The 14,140-nt window shown below is 37.7% G+C and overlaps 1 protein-coding gene across 3 annotated transcripts in view; it reads left to right on the top strand.

Annotated features, from left to right (window-relative positions):
* PRLR (prolactin receptor) overlaps nucleotides 1-14,140 on the top strand; it is a 159,185-nt gene that overhangs the window by 58,653 nt on the left and 86,392 nt on the right. For 2 of the 3 annotated variants that reach the window (XM_071579885.1, XM_071579883.1), the window contains exon 1: nucleotides 9,657-9,869. The exons of the other annotated variant lie outside the window; for it this stretch is intronic. The gene's annotated coding sequence lies outside the window, so the exon portion shown is untranslated. Of the gene's footprint in view, nucleotides 1-9,656; nucleotides 9,870-14,140 lie in introns of those variants that run through there. 3 annotated transcript variants of the gene reach the window in all.

Below are 14,140 nucleotides of genomic sequence, written 5' to 3'. Positions count from 1 at the left end.
AATGAAGTCAGGTGTGTATGTCAAGTACTGTGCACCAGTTGTAAAGGGTGCTGAGAACAGAATGTGTTGCAGTCTTTCAAAACTACTCTGAGACTGTGAATGTGAAGCTGTGGTTTGTAACAAAAGAGCAACCTATCACAAAACCACCTTTATATCTTTGCCTCCATTTAATTATCTGTACATATCAGCAAATTAATAACAGAGTTTTGTAAAGAAATCAATATTTTAATTCTCTACAACTAAAGCACTTTCTGCAGCAGGTAAGTTTTTCACAAGGAGTCTCACTTATCTTTGTAAGACGCTGATTGCGCAATAATGAAAGATTATGTAGAAGTGGAAAAGCAATATAATCTAGCATAAATAGGTACTGAAGAGTGAAACCTGAGGTGCCAAAATACATTTGAAAATGAGACTGTGTTGATATGTATTTACAATTTGTTTTCCTCTGCCATTTTGACATACATAGGATGAAAATCTCTTTTCTTGTCTGTTCACCAGGCCTATTGAAATGAAGATCAGGCTATTAGACTGTTAGTTTTACCATCGTGAAGGGAACATCTATAGAAAGAGTTTTAAAACAAGAAACAAGTCTCATTCTCAAAACAGGAGTCATTCCTAAAAGAACTGTCTTATTTTGTAACAATAAAATATCGTTCTAGATGCCTGGGATGGTTAATGGATTAGAGCATATGATGCAGAGGCAGAGGCAGAGAGAAGCAGGTTTGTTTACCCTGAAGAAGCAAAGGTTAGTGGAAGATCTGGTTGTATTCTTTGTAAAAGGCCACACTCTTGTCAAAAGAGTACAGTGACAGAACACTGTGGTCAGAAGTTGCAATAAGGGAGAATTGGGTTGGAATATGGAAAAAGTATTCAAGAGAGTGATGAAATACTGGATTGGTTTACCTAAAGGGACTGTTAAAATCTCCATCTTTGAAATTTTCAAAGACACCTCTATTTGCTTATGAGAAATTAGGAACTTACTCTCTATAGTTCCTCTTCTAAGGTCAGAATTTTGATTTTAGATTTTATTTGTTAGAGAAGCAGTATCTCAAATTGTTTCTTAAATTGAGCAGAGCATGTTTGGCCTTTGGGAGAAGTATAGCAATAATTTGATTTGAAGAAATTGCTTTTGCTGCCTTTACAGTTTATTTTCTGTGCATTTTATTTTCTGTAATTTTGTGAACATAGTTCTTTACCCTTTGCTAGGAATACCTCCGTGAGAAACATCATGAGCAGACAAAATTAGCAGTATTTTTCTACTTGCTTCTAACTGAGGATGATTCATAAATAATCTTACAAGCATTTGTATTTTTAACGACTTTGCCCAGAATTTTTTTTAAGTCTTTATGGAGGTTTTTTCAAATATGAAGCTCTATTGAAAAAGCCATTTATTGTTATGCACAAAGAGCAATGCATGTACATTCAATAAAAATTCTTATTTTAGATTAAAGAAAACAAAAATAAATAAATAAATAAATAAAATAAAAACCAGCTGGTGACCCTGCAGATAGGAACTCTTATTGGGATATTAAAGCTCAAGTACCAAGGAAACAAACAATTCATATCCAAGTTCTGCTTGGCAGAGCAGTATGAGTGTACGTTATACTGTTAATTTGCATATGTTTTATTTTTAATGTTGCTTTCCATGAAAGTGTTTCTGATTAGTGTGCTGTGTCTCACAAATGGCTTGAGCAAATTGTGTCAAGTTGCTGTTTTTCCTGTCTCCAGAGTTTGTCTCTTCAGGTCATATCATTGTAAAGTTCCATGTCTTAATTCCTTCTTTTCCATCTGTGGTTTGTAAGAATTGTCACAAACATTTCCATTGCTAGTTTTCTACTGCCTGGCTGTCTTTTTCTCTTTGCAAAATTTAATTCCTTGTGTTATACACAGAAAAAAAAAGCTCAAAATCAAAGTAGGGATACCCCACTAGTAAATAACTCTTCTGGTTTTGAAATACTATAATAGAACAGCATCACTTAAAAACATGATTTATTCATTGTAACTATTTGTTTCTTGTTAACAAACTATCATATACAGATCTTGATTGTATCTTGGAAAGATAAGTTAGTAATTACCAAGGAGAGAGACAACTAACCATTATTTGGGACAAGTTGTTTTCTCTTGCAATTTTGCCCATGACTCATGTGCATGAAGAAGGATAAAAAAAAAGGAAAGAAAACAAACCTGGAACAAAACTAAGAAACGGAGAACTAAGTTAGGATTAAGTATTAGTAATTATGTCAGTATTAAACTGATAACCTAGAATGCTTTTAATGTATTAGGGATCTTTATGTGATTTCTTCTAACTAAAAGGTATGATTCTGATTAAAAGGTGAACCAATGCCCCCATATAATTCTGAATAGCAATTAAATTATTTTGGTTGAAAATAATTAAGTGAAAAATTGCATTCCCTTGATAGGAGGGAATTATTTCAGAATTTTCTATTTAGGATCCAGCTATTTTTTTCATTGGTTTCTGAAAGATCAGGAAGATCAGGTAGTTAATGATACTAGAGACCTCTTCAGGTTATCTCCAGGGAAGAGGCTTGTAAATGTCTATGTGTTGGAGGAAAAGATGTATCATACCTCCTGTTGTTGTAATTTCTTGATTTAAACTGTTCTAAATACTACTGGAAAAACAGTCATTCTGGATCATATGAAAAGGCCATCTGGTTTCACTATCTTTTCTCCAACTGTAGCCAATAAACGTTTCTTGGGGAAGAGAATAGCCAAAATATAGCAGCTTTCTTGTTAATTGAAAGAATACTCAATAGGTGACATTTTTCTATATGATGATTATTCACATGTTAAGTGAGACATCATGTGATGGGTTTTACCCTGCTCAATGCCAGGTACCCATCAAAGCCACTCTGTCACTCCCCTGTGCAGCTCATCACAGGAGAGAAAATATGATGAAAGGCTCCTGAGTTGAGATAAGGACACGGAGAGATCATGCACTGATTAGTATCACAGGCAAAACAGACTAAACTTAGGAAAATTAGTTTATTACCAAACAAATCAGAGAAGGATAATGAGAAGTAAATCTTAAAAGACTTACAATGCATCCCTTCTCCCCAGGTGCAGCTTCATTCCGCCTCTTCTCCTCCAGCAGAGCAGGAGGATGGAGAATGGGGGTTGTGGTCAGTTCATCATATGTTGTCTCTGTCGCTCCCTCCTCTTCATAGTGAGGCCTTCTCACACTCCGGTGTGGGATCCCTCTTACAGGAGACAGCCCTCCATGAACTTCTCCAACATGAGTCCTTCCCATGGGCTGCAGTTCTTCATACACTGCTCCAGTGTGGGTTTCTTCTATGGGGTGCAGTCCCTCAGGAACAGGCTGTTCCAGCATGGGTCCCCCACAGGGTCACAAGTGCTGCCATAAGACCTGTTCCAGTGTGGGCTCCTCACTTGATGGACCACAGGTCCTGCCAGGAGCCTGCTCCAGCACAGGCTTTCCATGGGGTCACAGGCTGCTTTCTTCATCCACCTGCTCCTGAGTGGGGTCCTGCATGGGCTGCAGGGGTATCTCTGGCTGCCTGTAGACCTCCATGGCCTCAGTGGCACAGCTGTCTCCCCATTGTCTGAGGCTGCAGGCTCACCTTGGAATGCAGGGGAATCTCTGCTCCAGCACCTGGAGCACCTCCTCCCACTTCTCCTTCACTGACCTTGCTGCCTGCAGAGCTGTTCCTCTCACACATTCTCACTCCTCTCTTCAGGCTGTCCTTGGCAGTCATTCTTCTGCCTCCTTAAATACCTTATCCCAGAGGCACTTACACTGTCACTGGTGAGTTTTGCTTTGGCCAGCAGTGGGACCATCTTGGATCTGTCTGGCATTGTCGGACATGGGGAAAGCTTCTGGCATTTGCTCATGGAAGCCACTCCTGTAGCCCCTGCTAGCAAACCCTTGCAATGTAAACCCATAAGCAGTATGATTCTTAGTGATCATATAACATGCTCTGGAATAGCAATACATGTTTTGGAAGTGAGTATTAATTTCTAGTTTGCAATGGATTGAATACACTTACTGGAACAAGTTCTTAAGGGAAAGTTTTCTTATATTTTCTTATAATATAAACTTCTCTTATAATTGAGTAGCCAGCCATTTCACTGTGGTCAGGCTTTCATTTAAATGTCACCCAGAGGCACAGCTCTAGTCCCTGGGGCTTACCCTGATGGCTATCAGTAGTGTGGCCATGTACAGTAGGCCAAGTTCATAACTGAATGGAGTCAGAAGGAGTATCACCATCCTTACATAGTTCTGCCTCCTACATATTACCTACTTTATTGATTTTACATACATGTCCTCATCTACTACAATATATGATTGATTTAGAGAGCAAGCAACTCAATAGAGTTCTAACATTTTGGCATTTGAAGAGGCTAAAAAGTAAGAACATACTTCCATTAAATACACTCTTACAGCTAGTGCTCATAAGGCAGTCATGTTAATTAGAAATTAAGTATTGTTTGTGTTCAATTATTTTAAAAAGCTGTATCTGCCCTACAAAAATGTCTGGGACCATTTCTTAGAATATTTTAAGTGACTGAATCAATTTAAGAGATATAAATAACAGGAGACAAGTCCTTTGAAAGCCTGTTTTTATAACCACCTCTTTTTCTATTTGTCTTTTCAGACAATGTGTGATTCTGTTCGACATACTGTGTTAATTAGATGTAGGGTTTTGTGGAAATGCATTCTGGTTTAGAAATGTAAATAGACTTTCTGTAATGGTACAAACCCAATAATAAATGACTTGTGGTATGATAGTGTAACTTCAGTTACAGATCAGAGTGATGAAAACATTTAAACTCTGAAAAAGTTGGCTAGTCTGTCACTTACTAGCAGTACAGAGAGACCATGTTATTGTGTAAATACTATGTGTTCATATCAGTTAGACCTTGTGTTGTTGACCCAGTGTTTGTATTTGTGCATCTCACATCAACTGAACTGCTGTGATGCAGAAGTATTTTTGTTTATAATTTAAGCTAAAAGATTCAGTTGGGATGAACATCATCATTATTTCATGAATGTTTTCATGAGATGAGAACATATTTCTAGACAATAAATGGAGTTTATTATTTTTCTTTTTCTCTGCATAATTAAAGTGGTTGGAGAGAATTTTTGGCACAGAAATTTAAGAAATAATGAATTTAAGTACAGATAGTGGATGTGATCCCCATTTCTTCCACTATGTTCCATTTTTGTTTTAATAGTAACCATAATTAAACTATGTGCCAACTGCAAATGAATGAGATACACAGTGAAGGAATCCATGAAAGCTATGGGTTTGTTACAAATCCACAATTAAAAGAGACGGGAACATTTAATGAATTTCCTTAGGAGGCAGTCAAGTGATCAAGCATTGCTTAATAAAATAGGAAGTTGCCACTTTGTACAGTGATCCCACACAAGAAAAAAGAGTTCACCTATATCGACATACAAACTCATATGGCAGGCTTACTCAGAAAGTGTCAGGTCCCTCAGGACTAAGCAGTCCTCCCTTCCTCTGCTCAATATTAGTTGCCACTTTGCCACTGTCAGTTGCATCGGTGTGATCTTCAGGCTCCCCATGACTGCCTGGCTCCTGAGGCTGTGCCTGCTTGCCAGTGTGGTCCATGCACACAGAGGTCACACCGACTGAGGTTCTACTGTGTGAGCATCTGCGATGTGTTAATGCAAAGACCATTAGCAGGTTTGGGGGTAAAAAGACAGGGGCTTTCTGCAGCGAATGACAGCCTCACATATCCCACGAACAGGAGTGCAAGAATAAAGTGCCGTAAGTGCAGACTGCTGTGGAGGCTAGGGAAGGGTTACAGTGTCACACAGCCCTGGCTGCTAAAGTGATTGTGGTTTTCTGTGAGAGGTGCAAAGGACATGTGAAGATTTACAAAAGTAATGGCTGGAAATGTGGTATGTGTTAATAATAGATCCTGACAATAAACCAGCATCCGTGCATTTTGACCATGACTAAAGATCCAGGAACAAGGAAGGGCTGTAGTTCTGATGATACGGAATGTATGCAGAATATCCTGGACTTGCTGGCCTAAGAGTACTTCTGGGTAAACAAGAATGCAGCTTCAAAAGGGTGATCGTCATGAGCTAAGAACATCATGGTCCTGTGGGTCCTTGCTGTACTTCTCAGTTGAGCTTGCTATGTGATGAGGTAAAGAGCAGGACCTCAGACACTGCTGATGTGAGAGAAAGTGAGCAGCCATAGCACCTGCCATGCCTTCTCTTATATGGCAAATGTCCTGTAAGTACATTTTGTCTGTCTCTAAAAACACTCACTTCAGAGGGTTTTGGCTGCGGCTTCTTCAGAGGAAGTCATTGTAAGGAAAAGTAGACAGCAGTAGTAGAAAATATTCTCTCTATAGTTCTGTGACCTCTTATTTTATTTCTCATAGTTCTTTCTCTATATTTAAAAGTAGAGGCTAGCCCTGTTTTCCTGTTTGATTTCTTCTGCCACTTTTTTTTTAATTGCTGGACGTGGGGTACAAGGCATGGCAGGGACAAACACAACCCCTATACAGTGATTCTCCATGGAAGACTGGGGGATTTTGATAGATAAAGGCTGCAGGAAAGGGAAAAACAGACTACTCTCTCCTTTCACATGCCACTCACTGCATGACATGCTCCTTTTAGCATTTTTTTTACATGTAAAGCCCTTTCCTGAAAACCTATTGCTTCATTTAACGGATTCCTCCAACTTATGTCTTCTTTCCTGTCTATCTCCCAATCCTACATGCATCCTGTTCTGTCTAAATGTCAGAACTCTGATGGAAACAACTGATGCAAAATAACTTCACTGAGGTTAGTGCACTTATACTGATACAAATGCCATTATATTGAAAATAAAGTTAGGCACTTGCTTTCTTAATTTATTAAACCTTCCTTTCTGTAAATGATCTGTTGGTGTTAAGGACTGTTGTTTGGATTGTAATAGTTTAATTTAATAGCTTCCAAGTGTACAAACTTTTCTAAATAGATCATTCTCTAGAAATCCAATTATTATGCTTCCAGACCAGCCACAGAGGAATTTTTCTCTGTTGACTATAGGGCTGCTTAAAATTCTGACCTAAACTAGATTTCTAAAGTGGATACACCAGTTACATGAGATGGGATGAGTCAGGCTGATAATCCCTTCAGAAACTGGCCAGGCTCCATTCTAGAAGTAGCTATGCTGTTTTATACCTTACTGAAAGTCTAATTCAATTTGTCATACTCCTAGTATCCTTTTAGTTTACTGTATGATTTTATGTGTGTTCTGTTTCTACCTGCTGTTTTTGCTCCAGCATTGTTCATTAGCCTAAACAGTTACTGCACTTTTCCAGTGCTTACTCTCTTTTGTATTTATAGACATACATAACTTTTATAGGGACAAGTAAATGCCTGCTCATTTTCTGCCTCAACTTCTACTTTGCCACACTAACCCAGCCAAGTTCTGTCAGTCACCTTTTAACAGATAGACTTTAGAGGCTTTACCTCATCTTGGTGACCTTTCTTTTCTTCTATCCTAATTTGAAAGAATCTTTCTTGAATGTGTGCGACCTGTGTTGTGTGCATATGAGTTCTTACTACTACCTTAAAATAGTCTCCTTAATCCAGTGCTCCTACAATCACAGTTGTCTTTTCTTGGCATTTTTCCACCAGAGGCTGAGTGTGCTTGTATAGACTTGCCTGACTGACTTAAATACTGCTGGTAGTGTAGCCACAAGCCCACAGTGGTCATTAAAAGCTGAAAAAGCTAAGTCAAAGTCCTAGGAAAAAAATTAAGAACTATCTCACACTGCACTGCCTTCTGCCACAGTTACCAAGGCTGCATTACGTCAGCTAGCTATAAATGGGGTAGCACAGGTATAAATGTCTAAAGTTATCATTGTTACAGACCCCAGTGATAGTTATTTCACTGCTCATCTTTCACTATTAAATCATAAGTGATTTACTTTTTGTTCTCTTTTTCCCATCAACCACATTACAGAGCTATAAGGCCTGTTTTGATTAGGGGGAAAAATGTAAACACAGACCTTAAAAGGACACACTTCTCTTACATATTAAGATAGTGATGGTGTGAACAGTACTTCTTGTTTCATCTTCATTTTGAAAGCTGCTTTGCTAGGCAGAATCTTATCTTTCTTATCCCCCACCTCTGTTTTGATCTCCCTGGGATTAGCACAGACAAACAGATGCAGAAATAAGACAGCCAGCCACAGCCCACCACATCTCTTCTGGCTGATTTAATACCTATTAGGTTTTACCATGTGTTTCTTTTCTCATTTTTGAGGTGATAGCATCTTTTTAAGCACATACTCTCTATTTATCAGGAGCAGTGACAACACTTTCAACATGGAGAGTCACTGACAGAATTTGTTCAGAGCTGGATGAATGTTATGGGCATGTGATGAATTTTAGGCCATAGTTTGTGATACAATCACAACTGAATATTGTCTGCAAGCTATATGCTCTGTTCCCCAGCTTGCTGTTACCAGTGTGCGTTTGATCCCAGAGCAAGCCTATTCAGAAATTCACCAATAAAGTGAAAAATGAAAGAATTGTCTTCCACCAGTTTAGCTCTCTAAACTATCACAATGTAGAGTCAAAGGGATAGCACAGCGCACATGATGAGAGCAATGCAAGTGGAGTGCAGACTGGAACTGTTCCTTTCTGCAGCAGCTGTCAGCATAGCCAAACCACACTGAAGTAACACACCTTTTGTAATCTCTGTGTGTATAGATCACAAGGTACACATTCCTTACCTGAAAATGTTTGTCAAGAAACACAAATGTTTGACAAGAAACTGTTTCTCTGATTACTGATTGTTTCAAATAGTCTGCAGAACGTCTGTTTGGTCACAAGACATGAACAATGCCGACCTTGGTTGGAGAAACATGACTCCAATAATAACATCAATATCAACAAAATCTCATTTCATTATGAAAAGGAATCTTTCTGCTCAATCTTCTTCCTGAAAAGAACTTTGACTACACATGCATACATTTTATTTTATATTCAGTTCACTGGCATGAATAAAAAGAAGACAAAAATGTGATTCAATGAAAGCATTAACGAGAATATGTAAAAATGTTTTTAGTTAAGTAGAGATAGATGACTAGTGAATAGTTATGTCAGTAAATTTCAAAACCTTATTGCATAATCTGAAACTTTTCAAGTCACAGGGAAAAGCTATCAAAATTACAAAAAGAAAAAAAACTTTTTTGCTTCTATTTAATCTGCTTTATGATGTAAAGCCAACACCTTTCACTCTGTTGTAAAAAGAATTTCTTTTTTTCTGCTATCCTGAAATATAAAACATGGAGTGCTGGTGAACAAAAAGTGTTATGGATGCAGTTTATATTGAAGGGGTATTAGGAAAAAAAAATCATTATTAGAAAAAAAAATCATAGGCAATGAACATTTAAAAGGAGCCACAACAACCCGTAGAGTATGTAGCTGATGCTTACAATTACTCTTTTTCTGCTGATGCATTCCTGCGCTCCAGAGCACACCTCTCACCTTTATAGCTGTCACACTCCAAACATTACTTGCACTGAAGAGAATCACTGTTTCGCCTCAAGCAAGGAACATAAGTGTTGCAAAACTGACTCCTCCTCTAATGGGGTGAGCATGTACAAGTACACAGAGTTGTATTTCTCCTAGAGCTGCCAGGCTGAATATTTTGCAGTCAGAGCTCTAAAGCTTACAGGCTTTTTCTTTGTTCAGCTTTCTTCTGGGTCTTTCCCCCCGCTTTCTTTCTGGATTTTTTTCTTTTTAATATATGTGAAACTCTTTCAAATGCTGGATTTTCAAGTCCTTGTTCAGGAAACATTCATGAACTGGCATGGGTCAACATACATTTCATTACCAGGCAAAAGTAAGTACTGCAGTTAAACCTGTTCCTGCTATATGTTTACCTTACTGTAATGGATTTGGTGTTGTAGAAAGGAGAGAGTGGGCTGTAGTTCTATTTGCAGAAATCAAAAACTTAGCAAAAAAAATAAAACAGGTAAAATCAGTCCAGCTTAATATGGTATGCTAAATACCTCATGGTTCACATTCTAAAAAAGTAAAAAATCATTTTTACTTGTGAGTCAGTGAACTGTCTTTTAAAATACTGAAACAAGCTGGACACAGAGATGCCACTCTTTCTGTATTTTTTTTAATGACAGTTGTGTCGTGCTTATTATTTGAAAACATTTTTAATGCACTTGTTAGTACTAACCTCATTATAGTACTCCTTTATATCATTTATTTTCACTAAATATACCTTATTTTTGTTATTAATGAAAATATGCTGGTTGAGGAAATAAACCTCCTGGAGCTCCCATAACTGCCGTCATATCTTCCACTGTCTTAATGTTCCCTAGCTATTATTTTATACTTCCTCTATTATCCTCTCCTATGCTTCTGTATACATTCACTAGTTATCAGATTCTGGTTTGTGTTGTTATCTTTAGAATTCATTGGTATTGGCATAGACAGGCAGTCAAAGGCTGAAGGGAGATGGATTTCAGAGAGAAGGGAAAGAAAAGCTGGTGACTGAGCTGGCAAGGAGTAAAGAAAACGATGTGATTTGATCCAAAGAGCATCTTTTTAGCCAATTTTCTCTGCATTCTATTGAAACACTGTACCATCATCATCTGTAGCATTTTCACTATTCCCACAGTCACCTGGGAATTCATGAATACCCTGGCATGAATACAGTTTCCCTTGCTACGAGTTCCCTCTAGAGAGCGCAGTCGCCTGCAAGACAATTGTATGGGTTCTGCGTCCGTATTACCAACGTAAGATTTCTGCTGCAGAAGTGTCGTGCTGCAGCTATCAGTCTTTTCTTCTTTTCAGAGTTGCCTTCCTTTTATTGAGCTGCACTAGGCACTCCCCCAAGGCAGGCAGATAGATTGCCGAGGCAGTGAACAAGTTTAGCAACAAGTAATGCTTGAACATCAGCATAACGAAAGGTGCCATTTACCATATGAACTTTTTGCAGCACCAAGCATCTGTAGGAAGTCTTCAGTGTGAATGCACACTGGGCTGCTGTGATAAAGTACAGCCTAAAGTCGAGCACCAGGATTAACATAGATCCTCGTTATGGCTTGGAGAATGCAGATCTGGAAGGAAAACAAAATCTAGAGAAATGCAGTTAGTGTAAAGGCAGCAAGGAGCAAAAACTGACAGGTAATCCTAGCTTTTTTGTGTTGCTACAATTGAACAGGGAATCTGACAGACTAAATCTTCATGTGAAAGGTGTGATGGCTTGAAAAGGACAAGTATTCCAGTGGACTGAGCTCAGTAGGATAGTTCAGGTTTCAGAATTTTCATCTTGTTTTTCAGAAGATCTTTAAAGTATTTAAGCTATTTCCATTGTATTATCATCTTTTTTTGTTGCCCAGTGAAATACACTTTTTAAATGTGTAAGCATTCATGGGCTGATCTGAGTTACCACCCATAGCAAATGAAACTCAGCTATCAGAAACAGGGTGCTCAGTAGCAAACATGGTTTTTGAAAGCTCTGACCTTCATTTAGAGGTTGTGGAAGCTTGACTTCCACACATTCCTTACTGCAGTGAAGCAAATGGAGTTCAGACACTTCAGGCTGCTGCATTAAGATTTGAGTTGAAACGTCTAGTCTCCCAGGCACATTTTCTTCACCAGGATCAGGTTAATTACATATTCATAGAACATTAGAAATACTTTGTTTCTACTTAGTCTTGTTTTTGTCTTGTTTGAAACAAATATTCTAATACTTTCATTCATGGAACTTTACAAACTTTAGGTTGTTCTCTGTCTATATATATGTACCTGCATGTACGTCTCAATAGAGCTGCTATCCTTCAAGCAGGATTTTTTAAGAGTTTTGTTACAAACTTTTGCTATGCAATACTCTTCTTTCAATGCTACTCTTCCCTGAAAACCTTAGTTTTCTGTGGCTGCAGCACCACTTTTGGTTCCCATTTATTTCTTCAGTACAGGTGCCTTTCAGAGAGGGTGTAAGGTTGTTTCATAAGGTAAAACCAAAGGGCAACTCAGACTGCACCCTAAGTTTTTTTTACTAATAAATTTGACTAATCTAATGCTCTAATATCTTCACTATGAAGGCTTTCTCACTGACCTTTTCCTGACTGGTCTACAGTTTTGGGGGGATTAATTCCCTGGTTTGGTCTCCACTCTTGTTTATCTCTGATTGCTATTGCATTTCTCCTCAGCCTGGCTCTGAATTAGATATCTCCTGTCACATAAGTCTGTACTTACTCAGGCTGCATGTGCAGCTAGGCTGAACTTAGTTCTTTTGAGGCTGATCTTAACCCTTTTATAGAACCAGCCCATGTCATTTGAATATAATTTATTCATTGGTCAGCTGAAGCTGTACCTACTCTACAATCCTCCCTCTCACCCTACGTTATGATTGTGGAGCAATTTAATTAAACATCTTGAAATCAAGGGTGCAGGGGTTTTTTATGAGCTAAATAATGAGAGAAAGAATATTTCTAATTCTTGTCATTCCTGTCTTTTTTATTGCCTGGCCTTACTGAAGAGGTCATGACCTTGCACTGAGAGAATAGTACCCCACAGTTTTGGTAGATACAGGTTAGTAATGATTCTATTTAACATGAACTTTAATCCTTCTGAAAACTAAGTTGTTAATAAACTTTCATATACAATAGACTTCTTACAATCACTTTTTAGCCCTAAAACTTTATCATAAGTTCCAGTAGAGACACTGGTAATTCTGTTGGTAGGAAACTCTTTGCAGATAATCTAGTAGGATTTTTATTTAACTGATTTTTCACTTCACTGGCAGTGCTGAATACTGTTCTTAAAGAAACTGAAATCATTGGGCTTTCTTAATTGTGTTTTGGCAAATTGAAAAGACAAAACTTCAGGCTGAGCAAAGAATTCAGCTCAGCTAATGCTATGTAATCTGAAAGAGAAACATTTCAATTTTAAGCTTTTTTTTTTAGAAATAAAGGGAATTAGAAAACTGTCATAGTAAAAATGTAGAGGTTTTCTTCATACAACCCATGATTACTTGTTTCAGTGTTTCAAAATATTTTTAGGTTTTCTTTCTCTTATACATTTTATTAAAGTTTTATTATATTAAAATTAAAACAGCTTATTTAAATTTTACAGCTCACTTTAGCTTTTACCTGCAGATTAAAGTTCTAACCAAAAATTTCTGTCTAAATTAAATCTTTGGTTTTCCTTTTCTAAGATTTACTATTAATTTTGGACTAATATAAACTTTATTCTGGGACCTTTGTGACTATTTTTCCAATTGTTGCTACTCTGTTATGAAGAAGGAGAAATACCTTCTAATCATAGCAGTACAAGGAGTTTATGTGACTTGCAGCTGTTGTATCCATCAGTCTTTCTCCCACTTTTTCAAGTGTGAATATTGATAAGCACCAAAATGATCCAGTCATCTCATTTTACTTGGAACATTACAACCTACTTATTTTTGGTTTAGAAATTGAAAACTGTTCCTGTCCTTTGAAGTTCAGTCAAATTGCATGGCAGTTTTCTACAGCTGATCAACAGAAGTTTTCTTAAGAAACAATTCAATTCATAGTGTTGAGCAATTAACTTCATATTCCCAGAAGAAGCCTGTGCTTGGTAGAATCCTGCACTGATAGTGATGTTTTCTGTATGTGCTGTATTCTTTTGAAATTTTCCCATGAAGCCAATAAGTTTCATATATTAAGTTACAGAGTAATTGGTACCTTAGAATGGTTTTTTTAGCCTTCACTTCAAAATAAAGTATGTAGGATGTTTCAGTTGAAGATTCAGAAAAGTTTGCATCAGAATTATTAACATGAGAAATTAGGAAATACTGAACCATGAGGAAGTTCATATCTCAAAGCGCTTACTCATTTCTGTAGTTCAGGCTTCGTGTCTTACAGGCATTGGAAGGGACTGAGTATGCCAGAAGCATTTGCAGCATGTGACCATTTCAGAGTAGTACTTAGAAGCTTCTTGAATATGTACATTCACGTGTCCCTACCTGTGGAGAATGTGTGAGATGCCTGCAAGGTGCTCTGGTGCCACTGGATGAGGCCTGCAACCTATTCCATTAGGCACCTTGAACCCAAGATAGATACCCCATAACACAGGAACCATTAATCTCTTACCTGCAAGCTTGTACCTGCC

The sequence above is a fragment of the Pithys albifrons genome, chromosome Z (assembly GCF_047495875.1).
Source record: "Pithys albifrons albifrons isolate INPA30051 chromosome Z, PitAlb_v1, whole genome shotgun sequence".
In the NCBI taxonomy this organism is placed as follows: Eukaryota; Metazoa; Chordata; class Aves; order Passeriformes; family Thamnophilidae; genus Pithys; species Pithys albifrons.
Note: the sequence above shows the minus strand (reverse complement) of the source record. Positions and strands in the feature narration are given on the sequence as shown.